Below are 17,427 nucleotides of genomic sequence, written 5' to 3'. Positions count from 1 at the left end.
ACATTTTGTTCATACTACATTTTTATCAGTTTAAATGTGCTATGTTAATTTAACTAATTTCCATAACATTGTCAATCCACTTTATATACTACCCAGTCATTTTAAAACACTTGCTTTGATTCGTGTTGCTGTTTAAGGATGCTCTCTTGTCTGTCCATTGTTAAAAATAAACAGTTTGTATCTCAATCATGAATACTATTTCTATTATATGTTTCCGGGTCCGGATATAAAATTGATGACGTGTAGTAATTTCGGATCACTGTTTACGTAAAAAAGTTCCACCAAAAGTGCGTTAGTGATAAATATATATTTCCTTTTTAATTATAAGTCTTGCGTAAAGATATATGTAAATGTGCTTTATTGAAAACATTATGTACTTTTTATTAAACATTAATTAACATAAACAAGAAGAGGTGCGTTGTAGCGTTGACTATTTTGGCATTGGTGCTAGATCGGATTTTTCAAGCAGGGTTAAATTCACCGGAAATGCCTATCCGATGTGCTTATTTCGTTTTTAATTGTCAACTTAACATATCCCTGAAATTCCCTTTGTTCAACTATATAGCAAAACATTATATTAATGATCAATCTTCTCAATCAAGCATGATTAGAAATATTGTTGGTCGTTATTGTTGTTACTGCTATTGTTTACGTAAAGTTCGTCTTTAAAAAGTATTTTGCCATTCGTATTAATGTAAAATGTAACAATTGGCCATGCGCTAAGTGTGCGTGCATTGTATAATTTTCATTTTAACATTAATTGATGTTAACAATCATAAATAAAAAAACTCCTATACCTATCCGTGTAGAAGATAAAATTCAACAAAACTATATCGTACATGTTTATATTGTTTTGACTAGAATGCTCACATTTTAATAAATCAGTGACAGTAAAACTTCGATCGCTCGAGGACGCCGGGAACCGAGCGGAAACCTCGAGGGAACCGATGTTTCGAACGAACCGAATTTCAATCTGATTACAGTCTGTTATGAAATATTTTTCGTTTTTTTTAAGTCCTCAAACCGACTGTTTACCAAGACACCGGGTATGTGTCGCGTTGTGGAAATCGCTTATATGTTAAAATACTTTCGCATACTGAATGTAAAAGAAATATCAATAAATGAATATATAAAAATGTTTTATTTTACAAAATTGCCATATTGCAAAGCAAAGTGACAAGAAGGAATTATTTTCATAGATTCCGATGTTGGACCGATATGGTAGTGTTTATTCATATTTTTAGTACTTATTTGCATTTCTCACAATGAACTTCTTGTCATTAACTTTTCATAATTATCTTTTCAAATGCCTTTATCAACTACTATCGGTCATGCATAAACAGTGATAAACGGTTTTTCACACCTTATCAAATTGCCAATCAACTGTAATTGCAATTTTAACAACTTGTGAACAATTTAGCACCTAGCAATTGTTTATTTATGATATGGGTACTTGGGACCGACTTTATTGCTCGACTCCTCGACATATTTAGGTTTCGATGCAGTGTATGTATATTTTATATGGACCTAGAAGGAAAAATGTTCGGGACCAAGCTCCGGCCTCGAGGGACCGCCGGTTCTTGAACGAATGCTTGTTCGAACGACCGCAGTTTTACTGTATAAGATTTCAAGAAACAAATAAAATAATTCAAAACCTCAACTATGACATTGTTCAAAGATACAATACAAAATACTTAAAACATCCTTAACAACATTAACAAATCGTTCCAAAGCGAAATGTATGGATGTTTACATAATATTTTAAATATTAAGCTTATCATTAAAAAAAAATTGTTAAGAATCTTGTGAACGCTCGACCTTAACGAACTCATACATAACATGCTAGTTTGTTATATAAACGGTTGTATTCGTTTGCAGAAGTTTCCGATTCAATGACCGGCCTATTCCTACGTGAGTCAAATGTTTTGACGTATTTGGTACCAATAACGCCTTTGTCTGGCTCTTGGAATTGATAGGGTTATTTAAGCAATTGTGAGGTTGTGTGCGCATCAATTAGCGCAAACACCTAGGAAGCTCGTTTCTGACTGACCGTTCTAGGGCGGTAATCACATCATGTATTAATAAAGCTTTGTCATGAATCTATGGTCGTGTTGAGTTTACAACAAGAATTACCAACAGTTTAACTAGAACTAGAGAACAGTCACTGAGAATTTAACTACTGCGAGAGCATCCTGCATGTAGTAGTACAGAGGCATTGCTTATCAGCAAGAGGTGTCGCTATTGGCAGAAGTTAAATACACAACAGAACTGAGTTGTTTGTACGTTTTGTGTATCTTGTTTGGATTAATTTGGGTCCTATTGATTTGCAACTTATTTAAGAGTTTGACTACCGGACTTGACCTTGCAGTTTCCAATGTATTTGTTAAATATGATCAAAAGCCATTTCGTGTTTAGTGTAACCTGCAATGGTAGTACACTACATGAGAAGTTGTAGATTTATGACGTTACAAAAGAGCTTAAAGCCATATAAGTGTTTAGTCATTTCATATATATTTGTTTAACTATGTGTTTTTATGAATAAATATACTTTGTTATACTTAATAAAATTCATGTATTATCGTGAAAATCACTTTAATTGTGACTGCAAACGACAATTATCTAGGAACGAATGTTTTACACAAGCAATCATACATTGTGTAACTTTAGATTTTCTTTACTTTTATCATCTTCGTCTAATCATAGTACAAGTAAATAATTGCGAGGAAAAAACGCGACAAACTATGTTATACAAAACAAAAGGACTGCTATGCAGTTTAGTGCGATATAAATCAATTGATAAATTATTTGTTGTCTTATTTTAATTTACAGTGTTAAATTTTGTTTTCGAAGCGCTGTAGGTATCCATTGCAGTCGTATACTATAATGATATTGTATTCAATGTGTGAAACTGTGTCATAATATAATCTCTGAATGTAAACATTGCCATATCGATATCATGTCTGTATTTTAAATCAACATATTAATCGGAATATAAAGACGGACATAGAATACATCTTTGTGTTCAAACTTGACCTTCCAGTCTCCAAACACCTTGTTTTAAAAAGGTAAGCCAAAAAGTCTAACTTGTTAGTTCTGTATGGAAACGGCTTGACATTTCTCCTTACCCCTAGTTCTAATTAACACATGTTCATGCAGTAACAGTCGTCCGTATACCTCCGTCGTAAGGCGTCCTATTCCGAAGGTGAGGTTTTAATTCCCAATAAAAGCGGGTCGTATCAACGACAATATCAAAAACACTCATTTTGCTGTCGAGGCAACATATTAAGACTGGGCGGTTCTATGTACTGGTAAGAACTAGATCAACTTTCAAAGCTTTTTCAGTACATTATAATACAAATGTGAAGTCTAAAAATGGCTAGGTTATTCCCTCCATTCCTCCTGTTACCCTTGTTGTATTAATTAAACACAAACATAAAGGGGTATGTTGAAAGCAAGGGCGGCGTCAGGTTTAACTGTATGAAAGGGCGTTATGGGGCACAACTCAGAGTAGTACCAAAAGCCAAATCAACAACCAGCTATATCAGAACAGCTCCATACAAGGTTTCCACCATACACATATGTAAGTAGGCGACAACTATAACGTCTTACCTACGAGGGCTATTATTACGCGTCAAGTGAACTGATTCGTTCAAAAATAATTTGTTTCGTTTAATAATTTGATAAATGTACCTGAATGTCATCCTGACTAATGTTTGAGTGTATGGTGATGTCGTAAGAGTTGATTGAGGATGGACATGACAACTTCTCACACAGGATATGTTGGTCTCAATTCCCACTTCCTCCGCTTTGAAAACGACAACTTTACTAAATTGTATCCATATAGTGGAGCTTACACATTCAAATCAGTTTTAGTTTTTAGCTGTGTTCATTTTGCTTAACAAATGTCTATAACCTGTTAACTCAATCTTAGATACCCCGTGCAAATATTAATGAACAAACATTGCTGCAACACCCGGTTTAGCCACTCGTTTGTATATGTCTATAATATGATATCGAAGTTTTCGTAAGCATTTTAATATACATTCCTGTCTTCAGACATAACTTTGGTGACAAAATAGCTATTTATACATTTGCATGGTAAGTGTTTATTCCAGTGACATTTAATTTAGTGAACAATGTTTTTAAGTAATACATAGCCTAATTAATCACACAGTAAACTAATTGTGATATTAAACTCAAACAAAATGTGCATTCTACTGACACAAATATAAGTTTATTTTGTACCTAAATGCTGTAAAATGACGGATTATTGTAGTTTTTGAAACGTTCCCGTTTTGTTTTTGAACGTAGCGTCATTTTGGAAATGGCATCGTTGAAATTGTGTCCAAGCACAATTTTATTTATCAATTACACAAAAATCGATTAATTTTGTTTCTTAAAAAGACACTTTTATTTAAAATCCATACATACGCGTGTAAAACAAACATACATTTTGAGTGATAAACCTTTAACTACTTACTAAATATTACATTTATGGAAACAAATAATTACTGACAAGGAGATTGTAACCGTGTATCAAATAGCTGAACACGGACACAATGATTGGGGAGTGCTAAAATATTCAGTATGATCTAATTTCGTCTCATACGGTACAATGATTCTACACACAATGTACCACTCCATCGTGCACGCGAACCTCTTATGACTAATGATTTATTCTATTATCATTAATATTATTTCTTATCATTTATTTTATTTTCATTACTTTTGTAATAATACTGGACGTCACACTTTGCACACACTTTGTGTTAATCAGTATGCCTTTGCACCAATAATACCCTATCAGGAATCACTGTACCACCATCCTCATTACAGCTTCCTTTTCTTCTACCTTTATCCTCACTTCCTTCTGACTAATTGATTGCAATATAAAACAACTTGTTTTTTTACATAACATAGTTTACACCATACGACTATAATATTATATTAATTCGAGTCACTGCAACTTGCGCACCAGCCTAGCAGCGTGAATGACTTACAGAAGAGAAACATAGTATAAGCCTGAAGCCTGTCTGATCAATTCTGTGTACAGTATTGTTTTGTGCGTAATTTACATGTTTTTAGCGCATAATATATTCAATTTATGTTTGCAATTGACAAACGGTTAACGCAATACGCACCAAAATATATGTTTCCATGGACTATACAGTGTCAACGGCTTTATTAAAAATGTCACTATAAAGGATGCATGTCAAATTCAGCAAATACTTGTCTAGAAAAGCGGAATACATTGATGAAAAAGCAAAGTGAGCGGAAATCATATGGTAAGGCTAGGTATAAGAATGTTATCTAATCCAAACATCAAAACAGACGTAAAATTAATTGATAAATTACTCTTTATTTAGATGATTTCAAATTGGCTCAGTTGTTTGTCCTCGGTCAGCTGTATTGGTCCTGACTCCGGCCAATACAACTAACCTCGGACAAATAACTGGGCCAATATGAAAACACCTATTTAATAACATTACATTATTATTTTTACAGCCAACTCTATCATCAACGTATTATAATAGTTTGGTAAACTTATTAGTTCACCTTAGCCGTAGTCTGAGGGTGACCTATTGGGATCGATGGATGTCCGTCGTGTGTCGTCCGTCGTCCGTCCACACCTAGTTGGTAAACACTCTAGGTGTCACATTTTTGCCTCAATTGTCACGAAACTTGGTCAGGATGCTTGTTATGTTCCATTATGTACCGTTAATTACTCAGACAAGTTAAAATATGGGTCATCGTCAATCATTGAGAATTAAACCACTGTGAGAGCATGCAGCATGTAGTAGTACAGAGACATGGCGTATTAAGACGCTATTGGCTGAAGTTAAATACTCAACATAACAGATTTGTTTGTATGTTTTGTGCATCCCATTTGGTGTACTTTTGGTAGCGATTTGCATCTTAAGACAGTTTTTGTGTTTAACTTCCGGACTTGACCCTGCAGTTTCCAATGTATTAGTTAAATACGATCAAAAGCCATTTCGTGTTTAGTGCAACCTGCAGTGGAAAAACAAACTACAAGAGAAGCGGTAAATAAGGGACGTTTCAAAAGAGCTTATAGACATATTATGTTTAGCAATTTCAGAAATATTTGTTAAACTTTGGGCTTTTATGAATAAATATACTTTTTTCTACTGCATGTATTATCGTGTATACCACTTTTAATTGTGATTGCAAACGTTAATTCTCTAGGAACGAATCTTTTTTTACATAAGCGAACATACATTGTTTAAATTTATATGTACTACACTTTTATCATCTACGTCCAATCATAGAACCATAACCAACAGTTTAGTTAGAAGTTATACTTGCGAGGTAAATAAAAATAAAACCTGACAAACTATGTAATGCAAAACAAATGTAATGTTGTACATTAAATGCGATATACATTATTTTTATAGTGGATATATATATGATGTGTCATGTTTATTTTATTTAAATTTTACAATTTTGATTTGAGAGCGCTGCAAGTATCCATTTCAGTCGTATATTATCATTTTATCCAATCGATCCAATAACAAGGTGCCGTGTAGATTTTAGTTTATTCGGACAGTAGACTACGTGATGTTTATCTACAGTCTGTTGGTCGCGTGACCGCAAAAATGGACTTATTTTGTATTCTTAAAATGTCAGAGGAAAAGCGCAAATAATGCCTCAGAATCGTATTAATAGTCCGTCAACAACAACCTCGATATTAGCTTTTCCTGCAGGTCCCATCAATATGCATGATAATGACATTGACAACGAAAATTGTTCGGAAAATCTAAATGTTCATTGACCGAACTCACCAATGCAAAAAACTGCGCAGCACTCAACGATATTAAATTCCATTTCTGTGGTGAATGGCAAAAACTCACTAACAACAGAAATGATTTTTCTTTTTTTAAAGCTCTGAATATCCAAACACTTTATCCTTTAATATCAAAACAATTTGAATTCATGTGCCGAGTGTTTGTAAACACTCGTGATCTTCAACCATTGACCTAGAGATGTAGGCTGTGACTTGCGGAACATTACAGGATTATGTTTGGTAACTGTTCCACATTTATTCACTTTCAAAAGCCTTTAAGTTTTGGATTGATATTGACGTATCAAAAAATAATTACATTGACTAAAAACGTATTGAATGGAATTGAACAGTTTTGAGAACTCATTTCAGGGCACATTTAAATATGGGTACCTTGCGTGCTGATGTCAACAGGGTGAATTGCAGTTGTCCCTATTTCTTTAAAAGGTACTTGACCATTTTAAGGTAATTGATCGTGTTTTATTAACAAAAGTACCGGGGTAAATATAATACTAGGTTATTGCCGTTGATGTAGAAAGTTTATCTGGCTCGACTGCGGAATTTATCGGGTTCGCCTTAGACTCACCCGATAAATTCATCCGCTTTGCCAGATAAACCTCCTCTATCCAAGGCACTAACCTAATAGTCTCTATATAAGGTTATTAATGTTGTAGCTGATGCATAATATAATCACTGAATGTAGTCATTGCTATACTTTGTTTGCAACAAAGGATGTGAATTATGAAAATACTTTGTATTACTCGCTATAATATCTATATTCGCATTTAATCGGAAAATAAAGATGGAAATGGTAAACCTTCGTTGTAAGGCGTCAAATACCGAAGGTATATGTTTAAGTTCCCAAATGAAAACAGGTCTTATCAACTACAATATCAAAAACATCCATTTGCTATCGATGCAACATACTTAAAAGGGTGAACTCGGTACTGCTAACAACTAAAACTTTCATCGCTTTTACGATGCATCATTATAGGAATGTAATGCATGAAAAATAACTAGGTTATATTCTCCGTATAACTATAGTAATAATCAATATCAACAACCGGCTAACAGAACTATATCAGAACAGCTCCATACGGGGCTTGAACATTGGACATACGTGAAAGCAGGCGGAAACCCTAACTTCAACACGAACGCCATAATAACACGCCATAATGACACGTTATGTGAAATGTTTCTTCACAAATATTGTGTTTATGTAATTATTAGATACATATACATGCAAGTTATCCTGATTGATGTTTGAGTGTCTAGTGATGTCGTACGAGTGGTTTGCTGATAACCATGACAGCTTCTTGCACAATATATGTTTGGCTCGATCACCACTTCCTCCGCTTTGAAAACGACTATTGTACTAAATATACCCAGGTAGTTGAGTTTACACCTTCAAATAAGTATTACTTTATTTTATGCATATGACATACATCTTTAGAATATTGATCTAAATATGCAAGCAATTATTGCAGTTACAGATGGAATTGTTTAATGTATTAATAGTTTTAAATATGTAAGGAACAAAAGGACAACCCAACTCAAAGCATTAAACGACTGTTTTATTTGTGTGAAAAATGACGTTAAACAGCTTTATGACATCATCTCATTGTTATTTTCAATTTCAACCCTTTTTGCAAGAATATGTACAACCAAATTGCATAATTTTAAAAATATGAGGTTTTTCTATAATCTTTCAAAAGTCGAGACAAAAAAGAAAGCTACATTTTCCTTGTTCAGCAATTAAAGCACTCAAACACTATTTTAATAGGTTTTAACTAACATATAAATGTTTTACACACGCAGTAAAGCTTTATACAAGTTTTTACCAGTTCTAGCCTATGTGTGTATGTAATTGTAATTGTACTTTCAAAGATTACTACTATTTTACAGCCTTTAGCATTAACGAGGTTTAAAAGGTATTAATCATTGTACGTATCTGTTTATCATTACTTGGGCATATAAGGACATCCCCGATTTACATATGTTCCCTAAGAAATACATATTTACCTTGGAGTGCTATTCTAGGGTAATATTCAATATGCAACTTGAGTCAATTTCATAGTCATCATCATTGACTCCATTCACCTTAAAGTCCATTGTATATATATCGAGTAATCCGATAAGTTACATCCTTCCTAGATCCAATTAAGACCGCCATTGAGTACACACCATGTTTTATTAGTTTAGTTGTCGGTTTCATTAAAGGGGCTTAGTCGTATCTTAGATAACCAGTATTAAGTGAAACTACGTGCTTCATATCGGTAATGGAAATGATGTTACGCCGTTTAATGCTGTAATAGAATCTGTTTCTAAAGAAATAAAAGCAAAGTTCATCACAAAGTAAAAAAATACTTTGATCATTTACTTTTATTAGATAAACTAATGTTTTTCTTACATATATTTTTGTTATCATTTATTACCTGATGGTTTTTCAACATAAGAAAAGAAAAATCTTGATACTTGATACAACGATTTTTTTTCGCTTTCGACTGTGTATCATTATCCTTCGCTTTAAATAACAATTACTTCACGCACTGCTTTCCTTTCATTTGTCATCAGGACTGATTCGTGAGGTCACTCGCTATGACATTTTGTCTGAGTCCCAGTATATGCTGTCGCTTATACAATGATTATATTCTATAAACGTTTTATACGTTTTCGGAATCGTTCAATTTCGTATCAATATATCTTTTAAATATTAATGGATGTCACACTTTGTATCCTTTTCTGATTAAATTAATAATCAGTACGTCTTTTGTACCAATATTACATAAACATTTATTTGTGATAAAGGATAAATACTAGGATCTAATTTGTAGCAAGGCAAAATAAATCAAATGACAATTGTATCAAACGGAATAATTTAAATGTTGTTATTGTTCTTTGATATTGGCGTTATAGATTGGTTACAAGGTTTTCAATTAGGAAATCGATGGTCTATCGAGTTTGATGGCCGTGGTCAGCCTTTAAGCATTACTAATGTCAACAAAAAGGTTAAATGGAATATATACAGTAAATTACAAAATGTTTATTATCTAAAGAACTGTAGTTTGTATCAATTGTACTTTCGTGTAGAGTCTGAATATGTTTATCTTTTCAAAAAAGCAAATTCCCGAGACCTTTTATAATCAACATTGAAGTGCCTAGTTGAATTCACAGTTTAAAAATAATTTTAGACTGGAATACTCTTTTTAATAAGATATTATATCAATGATTCAATGGTTGTACGGGCGCATGTGAGATTGATAAGTGGTCAATAAGCTGGACAAAATGGTTTTGACCCTCGCGTAACATCGTGCCAGCAATATTGACTTAGTTTAAGTTAAAAATAATTTCACAATTGTTGTTAGATATATACAGTTTTAACTAACTAGTCAAATTTAATTTGGCTTTTAAACACTATTTTAGGTTCAAACGGTCGAAGTATCATGATAAGAGTATTGTGATGGTACAGGGTGTTTCATAATATCTGTCATAAGAAATTGTCATAGTATTGCCAATCGATATGATAATCAAACTATATAAGCATCATTTTTAGCAATTCAATGATATGTTTTTGTCAATGTAAAAGTACGGGAAAATGGCACCGTCATGACGTCATCAGTGACGTAATTTCCTGTCGGCTTATTAGCATTATGGCACCGATCAAAGATCAGTGTTGTGAAGTTGTAAAACTATAATTCAGAAGTAGATCACTGAGAACTGTTGTAAAAACGATGAGAGAATTGAAAAGCGATTTGAGGATTCCGGTTCTGAAGAAGATATGTGACATGCAAATCCTGGACGCCCGCGATCAAAGAATACTTCGATATATTCCTAACTCCACTAGTTCTACAGTGTCTTCAGAATTTTGAAATACGATTTGAAACTTGTACCTTATCTGATTTCTATAATGCAGCATTTGAAACCAACTGATATCGCTAGTCGGCTGTCATTTGCTAGAGTGATGAATTATCGTTGTAATATCGTTGATAAACTGTGGTTTTCTGATGAAGCCCATTTCTATTTAAATGCACAGGTCAACAAGATGAATTGTAGATATTGGCGTACTGAGAAACCTGACTATTTCATTGAGAAACCATTGCATGCGGAAAAGGTAACAGCTTGAGCCGCCTTAAGTAAAGAGGGTATCATCGTCCCATTCATTTCCGAAGATGATGGGGGTAATGCTGAGACTATAAATACGGATCGCTACCTGAATGTTTTAAAAATAAATTATTTCCAGCATTGAAGAGGAGAGGTTTGAATATAGGCGATACATGGTTTCAGCAAGATGGGGCGACTCCACACACAGCAGGTGAAGTAATTGATTGGCTATCAAAACATTTGGACGAAATTAAATTTCATTCCGGACTGCACAGAAATGGCCACCTCACTCGCCTGTTTGAATCCCTTAGACTTTTTCTTAGTTTAAACTTATTTAATTTTACAACGATTGTGAAACAAGCTATTGCAACTTATATTACTCACTCTCGTTGGCACGATGTTGCGCGAGAGTGTGGTCTTGTGTTGTGGAGGAAACCGGAGTACCCGGAGAAAACCCATTGGTCCAGCTTGGTGACCACTCACCAAACTCACATGCGCCAAGGCCGGGAATCGAACCCGGGTCGCCTTGGTGAGAAGCAGGTGCGCTAACCACTGCGCTAACCGGACTTTTTCTTACGGGGTTATTTGAAAGATAGGGTGTATAACCCTACCCCTGCAAATACTGATGAACTGAATAGTGCAATTAGGATTAAGATTCGTTCAATTGACAGCTAAACGTGCAGTAAATGTAATCAGCAACTTTAAAAAAGACTTGACGTCATAATTTCCCAAAATGGACGACACGTGGAACACCTTTTATAGCCTTTCTACCTGCAAATATTGACAATTATACATTTATATTGTATATTACATGAAAAATCAATATATATATACTATATGAAATAGTTTTTGTTTTGTTTTATATTGATGTGGGTAGGATAAATAACGGTATAGAATAAGGACAGATATTATAAAACACCCTGTATTACGCAATAACTTTTCAATAAAACAAATTACATATCAAATGAAGTTGACTGAAATCAAATATACCGTGTAAAACACATTGATGTTAAGAATAATATAAGCACAAACAATACAGGCGCTTTCCAATGTATTTATGATGAACGTTCAAAGTACATGGATACATATAACATCCAATCAGTTATTGTACAGATGTATATATTAATGCCGTAATCGGCATGGTATTACGCGATCAGATGGTAGCGCTCGTATATACAGGGCCCCAGTTCTCGAAACATCTTAAGTTTCCAACAGGAATAAGCTAAGCTAACTGTCTATGGTTTGGTATCATATGTGCACGATTCACATAATATCTGGACTTTAAAAGGACATTCTTTTTGGTAAAAAGGAAAACGTATTTTCATATTGTCAAATTAGGATAAATTCAGAAATTTAGCTACTTTAGTTGTTAAGCTAAAGTTAAAGAAATTGAGGCAAAAATTAAAAAAAATAACTTTTCCTCGCCAAGTTATCATAAATGCTGAAAATGGCAGATTTCGTCTTTTAATTCGTGAAGTAATCAATAAGACACTAAAGTTTACGTGCTGTGTTTCAGGATTGTTATCGCTTGTATAAAGTGCTTTAATATATATTCACGTTGACATATTACGTTGTAAGTCATATGTTCTTTTGCAAAGTAAAAGGTGCATGCCAGAAATAAACTGTCAGTCAGTATATATATGTATTTTTAGGATTGGACGGACGCATTGAAAAAAATGATACACTTACAATCCCACAAAAACGGTTTTTCTGATCCATATCCTAACGTGAAAACGGTAATTGAAAATATTAAAATGATTTCAGGGCAGATTACTGATGATATCCATTTTATTATATACACCCTAGTTTTCTTCCATGAGTTTATTACTGACCTAGTTACATGTAATCTAGCGAGGTGATATGATATGTTTACCCATGGGTTATACCTTAACCGCTTATCTTGTGCAAATATTTAGGATGGGAAGAACAGGTTAATATTTATCTTATTTGTACATTTTACATTCCCAATTACGTTCTAGAGTGTTACCGTACAAGTTTATGTGATTAAGCAAAAACTGCGGTATGATCTTTTTATGTTTATATTTTTAAAGTTATAATATATATACGAGCTATGTGACAAACGGTGTCTTATATTAAACACTGACTTTGATAATACCGCTTCATTTAAAATATTCAATGCTAGATCATGTACTTGGTTTGTAGAAATTCTTAACTTAGTTTTATTGAATCGGTTATTGAATTACTTAAATGTATTGAGGCATACCGATCTAACTTTGTATTGTAATGTATGTTAATGAACTGTATAAGGCAATACCGATTTACCTTGGTTGTGTTCTGTCGGTTATTGAAATATATTAGGCCATACCGACTTACCTTAGTTGTGTTATGTCGGTAGTTTGCCCATGCCGGTTATTGAACTGTATTAGGCCAAACTGACTTACCTTATTTTTTCATGCAGGTTATTGAACTGTATTAGGCCAAACCGACTATCCTTGGTTTGGTTTTGTCGGTTACTGGGCTGTACTGGGCCATACCGACTTACTTTGGTTGTTTTACGTCTGTTATTGAACTCTCTTAGGCCATACCGACTATCCTTAGTAATGTTATGTCGGTAATTGAACTATATTACGCCATACCGACTTACCTTAGTTTTGTTATGTCGGTTATTGATATATATTAGGCCATACCGACTTACCTTAGTTTTGTTATGTCGGTTATTGATATATATTAGGCCATACCGACTTTCCTTAGTTTTGTTATGTCGGTTATTGAACTATATTAGGCTATACTAATTTCATTGTATGTTAAGCGTCAGGTTCTTATTAAAACTGACCTACCGAGCAAATAAGAAAATAAAAACCAAGATAATAATCATCATTATATTGATTTCAAACTCTTGAATATAAATACTGATAAATCGGCAATGTAACATGTAAAGGAAAACTAAACACAAACTCACTAATCACTAAGTTAGCATTTGATTAATGAATGGCTGCGCTGTGCAATTTAATGATAACAAGGCCAGCGTGCTGGTTAGAGCTTGAAATTTGAAAATACATTCAAAGAAGAAGAGAAGGGAGTTTCGTAGTGTTTGGAACTTAGTAGCCAATTACCTTTCGTACATTGTTCACTTTGTTTTTTTAGGTAGTGTTGGTGAAATAATATTGTGAAAAAATCAAAGTTTGAGTACATTGGGCATTATAAAACAGAGCTTGGGTGGTATTCAATATGTAACTTAAGTCAATCTTATGGTCATACATGATTGACTTCATTCACTCTATTGGTCAGTTATAAATAACAAGCAATCTGATTAGCTACATCGTTCTTAGATCCAGTTAAGACCAGTAAAGAATACCAGCCCTGGTCGTTTTTTGTGGGGGGGGGGGATTGATAGGAGACGTATCACTTATATGGCCATGTTCAGATAATAAGCCTCAAATGTATATTTCCATCAGCAGCAACACAGTTGGCCATTCAGCAACAAGTCAAATCTCATAAGGAGCATAAATGACGTAAATTCTGCATTTTTTAAACATGTAATTCATTAACTAAGTTAACCTGTTAGAAACGCACGCGTCATGTTGATTTCATCAGCCATGTACTTCTCATGATGCCATTATGTAAGTAATGCACGTGTACAGGACCGGCGGGACAGATTATGATAATGGTAAATCTAAACACATCAATTGCATACATCACCGGGATTATCGGTGGCTAGTTACCATGAATCTGAATGACTCTATAAAGTATGGTACATCACTTCTGCTAAATTCGTTAAAATGTACAGCTGAATCCCGTTGGCTCGAACTTGACGCGACCAATCAGATTGAATACTATTGTATGAAGCGTGTTTTTTGAGGTTTGGTATTTAAGCGATTTAATTAACAAAATTGGCTTAATTTTGCTACCGATCTAACAGGTCCATGCACTGATATGTTTAAAATTAATATAAATATAGGAATATGACTTTAATGACAGTTCATAAAATGATAATCAAAACGCGTTTCATTAAACTTTTCTAGTATACTTCCTAGCATAGATTTTTTACAAATGTTTGCATTTTTCTAATGAGGTTTCAAATTGTAAGCAGAACTACTATAATATCACTATAGAAGTAAAGCAAATGTTATTTACTTGTATTCACATGTATGATAAATATAAAACATTTTTTTAATATTCTTTGTTATAAATTATGATAATAAGTTATCATTATTTGCATGTAAAACTGTTAATTATACATCCGTCCATATCTTATTATTTGCAATATAATTGAGTGTTTTTATGCTCGAGTTTGTATTTTTTGCGTTGAATATTTCGTGATCATTGAATATTTCGTGATCATTGAATATATCGATTGCCGGTCACATTGTCATCAATCAAACAAATAAGCCCGGTAGTTATATATATACATATTATTCTAATAATGATATTATTTTTTTAATATTTTTTTTTAATTCAATGAAATGTATCAAGAGAAATTGAGATTGCAAATTAAACCGTCAGGTATTTCATCAGTATTATTTTAATTATATATTGCACAAAAAATACATGAACTTGAGATATTGTTGGAGTTACAGACACTCAAAGAGAACGGTATAATATAACATTACTGCTCTCATTTACCTGGGATTTTGACATAGAGTATTACACGAGTGTTTCAAACAGAAATCAATTTAGTAAATCGGAAAATGTCAATGTTAATAAACATTTTGCTGTTAAAAAGTATAAAGTAATATAATTTAAGGAAAATATTTATCATGTAGTATGGGTAATCTTGACGCCTTTAATTATTTTACGCTGTAAGACATCTTCCTGCAATCAAATGGTTGTGCGATTTGCTCATGTTCTTTATATTGTTCCCAGCTCTTAAATATCCATTGTTAAAATCTGCACTGACTTAAATTCAATGTACACAAGCGTTTACTAAGGTCGACTGTCTTTAAAGTATTGAGTTTATGTACAGTACACCCGAGCGATTCTATCCTATCTATGTAATAGATCAAGCATTTGTATTGAAAGTCACACACCTAATACAGATTTATCTTAGAATGAAAGCCGTCTGGCAATTAGGTGAATCGTGTAAATTAGGCTTTCTTTATCAATGCGGCGATAATTTTTTACACTGTAGACATTGATTATATGTGCTTGTTTAAAGAGTTTAAATTATTATTTTTAAAAAGTAAAAGTGATGTACCTTTTCACAATATATTTAAGATATTCAAATCGTACAGAAAGAACTTAAACTCAATAGTTTAATGTTCTTTATTACATTTTAAAGCCTCACTTCTTGAGTGGTGTTCTAAAACCTCAGTTATATGAAACTTTCTTTCGTAACTGTGATAAGTCTTAGTTTTATAATACATTCCGCAAAGTTTCTACAAACATCTCTTTCGTAACATTCCAAAGCATCAGTCACGTTTGACGTTTTAAAGCTACTCTTTGATGACAATGGAATGTGTAAGGTTCTTAAGTTCCACATCTAGGAGTCTTTATTCATGAATGCCTAATCACGCGAAATAAAGCTATATTGTTGCATTAGGTAACAAAGTACACATTAAACCTATCGTCGTCTCTTTCTAAAGCATAAGTAATATGAAACATCGCTGCTTAACATTTGAAAGCTTTCATTTTCAAACTCTCTTGCGTGCTGTTCTTAAGCCTCCGTTTTATAAACCTTTCATGCGTGGGGTTCTCAAACTCTCAGTTCTATGAACATGAACTTCGTAACATTCTTAAGCTTTAGTTTTGCGAACAGATTAAAGATTGTTAAATCAAATCGAAAGCGTAAATGGCGTTAACGACATAGAACAAGCGTTAATTGTACGTTTATAACGTAATTTTAATTATGTATATTGTATAACGCATATCATTGTATAGTTTAACAATTGTGTAAGACAGTGGGGGCTGTAAAATGATTCAATACATATAGCTAATATAAAAGGTATTCTTCATTTTAAAGTGCATTGGTTTGATGCCTACACTCGATAATGCGAGCTATGTTGTAGACGCCAATATCTCCAGATTAAGCGCGTTGTATGATTTATTCAAAATCTTCTATGTACAGTATAATGTACATGTTTAACGTTCTGCAGAAACATGAAGAGCCCAAACTGAAGAAACAGAATGTTATAAGAAGTAAAAAAAGTAACAATACTCCCGCAGTTTTTATTGTACTATTATTAAACGAAGCTCAATAAGCTACATTCATGAGCCAATATGTTAAATCCATTAGAGACCCTTTTTTATTGTCGACTTTCAGAAAATACGCTTACTTTCGGTTAATACTCTTGGCTTTTTACTGTATATGAACGTTACACTTCGATATACCGGTAACAAATTCGTGAATAATTCATCAAATGTGTGTTACTCAAACAAACATGTATAGTACAGACTATAAGTTATAGTATAACTAGCATTACCGTACTATCAAACACTAACAATATTACGAAAAACAAGTCAATATTTACAGAAGGATAGACTAGAAGCAGACAGCACTTTTGTTTACGTATGAGCAATTACGGGGAGCTGTTCGATCAATATTTTAGTAGCGTATAACCGGAGTT

Source organism: Mya arenaria, chromosome 9, assembly GCF_026914265.1.
Source record: "Mya arenaria isolate MELC-2E11 chromosome 9, ASM2691426v1".
Lineage (NCBI taxonomy): Eukaryota > Metazoa > Mollusca > Bivalvia > Myida > Myidae > Mya > Mya arenaria.
This window is presented reverse-complemented; position numbering follows the sequence as displayed.